Source organism: Salminus brasiliensis, chromosome 11 (assembly GCF_030463535.1).
Source record: "Salminus brasiliensis chromosome 11, fSalBra1.hap2, whole genome shotgun sequence".
Lineage (NCBI taxonomy): Eukaryota > Metazoa > Chordata > Actinopteri > Characiformes > Bryconidae > Salminus > Salminus brasiliensis.
Window position 1 is genome coordinate 19,049,492 of NC_132888.1, and position 6,377 is coordinate 19,055,868.

General features: G+C 42.2%; 1 protein-coding gene across 2 annotated transcripts in view; it reads right to left on the reverse strand.

The window, feature by feature from the left end:
• The window catches only part of usp2a (ubiquitin specific peptidase 2a), a 32,136-nt gene extending 26,470 nt beyond the window's left edge, over positions 1 to 5,666 (reverse strand). For both annotated transcript variants that reach the window (XM_072692081.1, XM_072692080.1), the window contains exons 1-2: positions 5,442 to 5,666; positions 3,281 to 3,374 (exon numbers count right to left, since the gene is read on the reverse strand). The gene's annotated coding sequence lies outside the window, so the exon portion shown is untranslated. The remainder of the gene's footprint in view (positions 1 to 3,280; positions 3,375 to 5,441) is intronic.
• Between the last annotated feature and the right edge of the window lie 711 nt (positions 5,667 to 6,377).

Genomic DNA, 6,377 nt, shown 5'->3' on the forward strand with positions numbered 1-6,377 from the left:
CTGGATGACCTGCTGTTGTGTGGAGAGTGCTCCTAAACCCTTAAAGCATTGATGACTAAGAGGAGCATGTGACTCTCTTCTAAACCCAACACACACACTATACGTGGAAGTGTGTAAGCAGGGGACACGCTGCTTGCGTAGGGCACTGCGTCAAGCTGCACATTCTTTCATGGCGGACTCGTCCGACACTGCAGCCCGGGCTGTGTGCTGCAGCCCCTGCTGTGTTTTTGAGTGTAATGTGAGAGTCTCCCAAATGGAGCTGCATGTTAAGGTGGCACAGTCCGTTCTGGTGGAGAGAGACAGGCTCTTGTTCACGAGGCAGCGTGGCGTCTGAATAAATAAAAGTATCTGGTGTTGTCGATCCGTGTTGGGTTCAGTAGGAAGGCTCCTGTTTCTTTAATCGGTCTCTCTCTCCCTCCCTCTGACTCTCTCTCTGACTCTCTCACTTACTCACTCACTCACACACATTTTGCTTTCTTTCCTGCCTCTCTCTTCTTCTCTTTATCCCTCTCTCTCTCCCTCTCTCTCTCTCTCTCTCTTGCAGTACAGTCCACAGAGGCATCAATAATTCAGCATGTAGATCTGGGGTAGGCAGCACGCTGGAGGCAGTCCAAAGCACACAGCACACCAGGACTGCTCACATACGCACTTGCTACAGACCAGAAGCCTTAAGACAGTTGTCTACCACTGTCAAAGCATGTACCCTTCATGTTCTTCACAAAGTAAACAACAGCTAACTGCCAGCGTGGAGCATTGTAGTCTGTTTCCATGGTATGTTGCTAAGCAAAAGTAGCCCAAACAGATCTGATACGGGAGCTTTCTGAGACTTGTTAGACTTTCGCCTTTATAAGAGAAACGCAGGTATTTTCCTCTCAGCCTTTCTCAGACTTGTTCCTATTCTTTCCACCAAAAAAGACATTTTTTCTAGCATAAACAGATCCATACAAGAGCTTTTATTACATTTTATTACAGTTACTTTCATATTATAGTCTGTAAAAGTATTCTACAAGATTATATAAGATTTATAAGTTACAAATTAGTGTAAATACAGTCATCTACAGAGATACTTCTGCACATTTTAAAAGCATAATTACTGCTCTGTGACTTAATTTAACATATTACAAAAAAAATGGTGTAAAAAATAGTGGCATATTAAATACCGTAATGTTATTTTTTCCCCAAAAAAATATTAAATTCAGAAAATAAACAGAATTGGTGCTTTGAAATATGCAGAAAGTATTCAGAAAATATTTACATTGATGCTAGTTTGTGTATAAAGTTACCAGGGGCACCGAAACATTTTTATGTTTAAGTATATGAATGATAATATTGTTTGTTGACAGGGCCACCATTGCTTTTTTATGTTACATAAAAAGCAATACAAAATCAAAACCATACGAGCTCAACTAGAACTAAACTTTTTAACTATTTCTAAATGTTATAAATATAGAAATGTATAAATATACAGTTTTTTTATGAATATAAACGTCTACCACTGAAATCAAGCCGAATCAGTATAAACAGAGTTGGGAATTGGGAAGTGCTTTTTCTAGCCTAAACAGATCCATACAGCAGCACTCTTTTAATTTTCTGATATACAGTATTTATAATTGGCTGGTATTTGATGTAGTTTGTGTGCATATCTGATACTGCAGATACATAAACACTTGGTGATTTAGCATTACAAAGAAACATAACCGTTTGTATAATTGTACAAGTGAAATAATAAGATGCAAACAATTGTATCCTCTAATATCCCAGCACTGTGTAAACAAAGCAATGAATTAAAAATAATTAGTCCTGTTTAACCAGATGGAGTGCAGCAAATTCTGAATACAATTTTGTAAATAAATACTTTGTATTTTATTCAGTACTGTATTCTGTGAATACTGTATGGGAGAGTGTTTAGATATAATTTTTTTTTAAATACTCCACTACTGGTACATTTTGTCTGTCTCAAAATGTTGTATACTTTACCATATTGCACACCCATATTTGATATCCAATAAGTTGAATACCAAACACGGGTTTTAAAGAACCTTGGAACCTGACAAATGCATTTTACACACTTTAGGCCAAGTGCAGAATCAGCATGAAGAGAGGTGTGAAGTGCTATGTGAGCGTACAATATATGTGTGGCGAGCGGCTGAGTAAGGAGATCGCTTCCGACCGTGGCTGACGCCTGGGGTTGCCAGACATGCTCAGCGCAGACTCGGCCTAACAAGGACTAACAAACAGGCTTCTGTCAATGACAACAGATCTCAGAGTAGATTCGTGTGCACCATCCAACTGCACTGTACTTATTTTACAGCTCACTTCAATGTGTTATGCTCCCTTTAAGCCTTACAGTGCAAGGCAGACCCAGCACCAGCAAAACAAAGACTGTTCACGGTCTAAATGATTTAAATCTGAGCCTCAAAAATAGTGTTACAGCCAACAACACAACCAGCAACAACACATGAAAGAGACACGTACAAACTTCACTCTCTTTAAACTGTCCAAAGTAATGTATTTATAATGTTACTACAGTAATACAGTCCATCCAAAACACTGGCTGGACCACAGTTTCAAAACTGAAGGGGCTTTTTGCAACGTAAACAATGTTTGTGGTCAGCATGTTGAATACCTAAGTCAGAGTCAGAGGCACAGCTATATTTACCTTGAAACATGAGCAGACAGGAGCTCTACGTCTGTTGGGGACTAAACTGACGCCTCTGCCCTCCCTTCTAACCAACCACAGGCTGCTATGATTCCACTCTCAGCTAAACTCAGCCTGCCAGACCTAATTAAAAGCCCTTTCTCTGATATCACAAGCTTTGAGATGTGCACCTTCTCGGGCATGTTTGGGCTTCCGTTAGCTCCTAGGTTCATTTCTAGTACCTTTCCAACTACAAAAAGGAGCTTAATATTATCACAGTAACTCTGTGATGTAATTCACGATTCGTGGGAAGTAGAAGATATTAGATTTGGTGAAATGACGACACTTTAAGCAGGAGTTTGTAAAAAATACAACACACAGAGGACAGATTCTTAATAATAATCATAATAATTTATATTTAATAGGTAAAATAATATATTGAATAGGTCCATTTTAACAGCAGGTAAATTTAGGAGGAAACTACTACTACCTCATTTTGTTTACTTTATTACCAATGAAAAGTGAGGTGTAAAGTGTATGTTCTACGTTCCTTGCCCATGCAGTCAGCGGCACTGCTCCCCACTCAGTATCATGTATGTGGTGTGCACTCTGGTAGCAGATGGGTGTTAGGTTATGAGGTACCTGCTGTAAGTAGAGCCGTTCTCTCAGTTCCAGTGGATGGAAAAACAGTGGTGGCAGCTTGTCACATCTCACATCCACCTTTCATTGCTCAAACCTGAACAAAGGAATAAAGGTATAAAAACAGTAAGGGTGGGTAATGTGGTACAAGTATAACATCACAATATTTTCCAGAAATCAGATTAGGCTGTAATTAATAAAAAAGGAACTAGTGGAGATATATTTAAACAATATTATACTGACTATACTTATTTTTCACACTTTATTAACTCCAATAAACCAAGACTAATTAGTCTCCGTAAAAAAGAAATCAGTTGGTCATTGAATGTCAGAAAAGCATGGTGACATATTGTGATTTTGTGACTATAACCATAAGAAATGTCATATTGCCCAGTCCTGAAAGAAAGACAACAGTCTTCAGGCCTTAGGACTGCCGTATCTCTCTGGCGAGTGACTCGAAGGCATGAACAGGATGGTGGTCAGAGCTTTGACCGTAGTGTCCAACCATCAGACAACTAAAAAGTTTGCTCAGTAGCCTCTGACAAATCAAACACAGGTAACTCATCATTTGGACTGTGGAAAACAACAGGCTTCGGGTAAGCTAGAATAATCCCAAAGGCAAGACCTTTAGAATTCCCTCTCAGTTTGGAATATTACAAAAGTCCATAGGCCTTCGTTCTGTGATCTTTGACGTCTGCATGACACAGCAATAACTTGATCAAAAAGACAGGATCAATCCTCGCCAATTCCAGAAACATCCTTTCAAATCAGGCAGCTTATTCACAAAACAGCACACCTTACAAAACCCTGGTACGTCCACAAGCCACAGCAAATTGGAAGTGTGAGGACCTGAAAGCAACGTCCCTGCTCCTCCCTTAAAAAAGGTCATCTACGCAACTCAAACCAAAGGAAAATTTGAGAGTCAACAGTTGGTAAAGTTGGTAAAGTGGAGGTGAGGCTCACCAGCGGAGTTTTCTGGAGCTACGCAGTGCGCTGTTTGAGAGGCTGTTGCCCCAGAGTGAGAGGACCAGGGAGGGATTGAATGAGCACAGTGATCCCGAATGCCAGAGATCATGTTACTGGGGTGGTAAATATAGCTATCTCCTACGACCTTAGTCCGTCATTCAACACTTAGTGGCATTCCACTGTGCTCTTGAAGGCTCAGCGCCGATGCTTTTTATGGGCAGGTGGACTGCAGACCCGTTTCTTTTCCACCCATTTTGTAAAACTGGAAAAAGGGGTCTTAACTCTTCTTCACGACTGTTGGTGGCTGGTGAACCCTGACAGCCTGGTTCCAGCACATGACCTCAGGACTTTTACTAAGTAAGTTAAACTTGTGTGATGAAGGTGGGAGAGGTTCGGTGTACACAGAGCAAAAGAAAAGAAAAGAGTACGGGCAATCAGTCCTCCCATGTCCTTTCGGCTTGCGTGGGCTGTGCACTTGGGTGGGTTTGCTGGCAACTTCTGAGGTTGAGATGATGCCATATTGTTTAGCCTTAGCAACAGCAGACGAACGGTGACTCTTCTGTACGAAGGCCCACTCCAAACATGTTGAGAGGTGTTTTATCCACAGCATGTTATTATGATTAAGGCATAACTTAACTTCATCATAACTACTTCTACTCCTATCACAACACTCTCCAGCTTTGATTTCACTGAAAAGAAGAACTGGAGAAGAACTGGTTAACAGCTTGATTTATGAGCCAAGCTCTTGGAGCAGGAAGGAAAGGGTGCTGCTGGGGTTGGACCACCTTCCAGCTTTGGGTCTACTATGCTACCACTGGAGTGAACTGTATGGTCTGCACTGCAGCTAAAACTCAGTAGTAGAACTTCACAGTGCTGATGTGAGCTCAAAACTACTCGTCTACTACGTTGATCAACGTGTACTTCAACCAAGGCACTGGACGAAGCCTATGGCACCAGTTTGACACTAATGTTACCTAATACTGCAAAACTGAAGTTACTAGTGCAGATACAGGCAAAGGCAGTTATTAGTCATCCGCTGGCGAATGGGGCAGTGGGCGGAACCACGCTAATCCGCAGTTATAACACATTAGTAAATCGTTAGCTGGCAGGGGGCTAACTACGGTACAGGCTGCACAACCCGAGCGAGCCCGAGTCGCGGGGCGAGAAGAATGAGCAGAGAGAGCAGTGCATTACTCACCACACAGTACCGTAACCATCCCTCCTCCTGTGGTCCTCCAGAGAGAGCCCCACCGCCGCTCACCAGCTACTACAGCACTTCGGACTCCTTGAGTTTCGTACTGAGGTACTGCACGGAGTAACGGAACTGGTACTGATATAGGAGTAACACTGCAGAAACTGCGAGCAGGTCAGTAAGCTTTGGTCCTGCGCTCGCGCCTTCGTAAAATTCCTGGCCGTGTCTTCTATTAACAGTGGTCTCGCTTTAAGTGTGACGTCAGTCGCCCAGCTTATCCGCTTATTGGTCAGTGTCGGTTAGCGAGCGTCACACGGCGTCACCGCCCACACCATTGCCTTGGTGACGGACTAAACATTTCGTTGTGGAGAGCGGTGGCCATCAACAATTAGTATTGTTTAATAGATTGATGGTGAATGGATGGATGGATAGATAGACAGACAGACAGACAGACAGACAGACAGATAGATAGATAGATAGATAGACAGATAGATAGATAGATAGACAGACAAGCAGGGAGACAGACAGACAGACAGACAAGACAGGCAGATAAATAAATAGACAGATAGATAGATAGATAGATAGATAGATAGGCAGACAGACAGAGAGATAGACAGATAGGCAGACAGACAGAGAGATAGACAGATAGGCAGACAGATAGATAGATAGACAGACAGACAGATAGACAGGCAGACAGACAGACAGACAGACAGAGAGATAGACAGATAGGCAGACAGACAGACAGACAGATAGATAGATAGATAGATAGATAGATAGGAAGGCAGACAGATAGAGAGACAGACAGATAGAGAGATAGACAGATAGGCAGGCAGGCAGACAGACAGACAGACAGATAGATAGATAGATAGGAAGGCAGACAGGCAAACGGACAGGAGATAGACAGATAGATAAACAGACAGGCAAGCAGACAGACAGATAGAT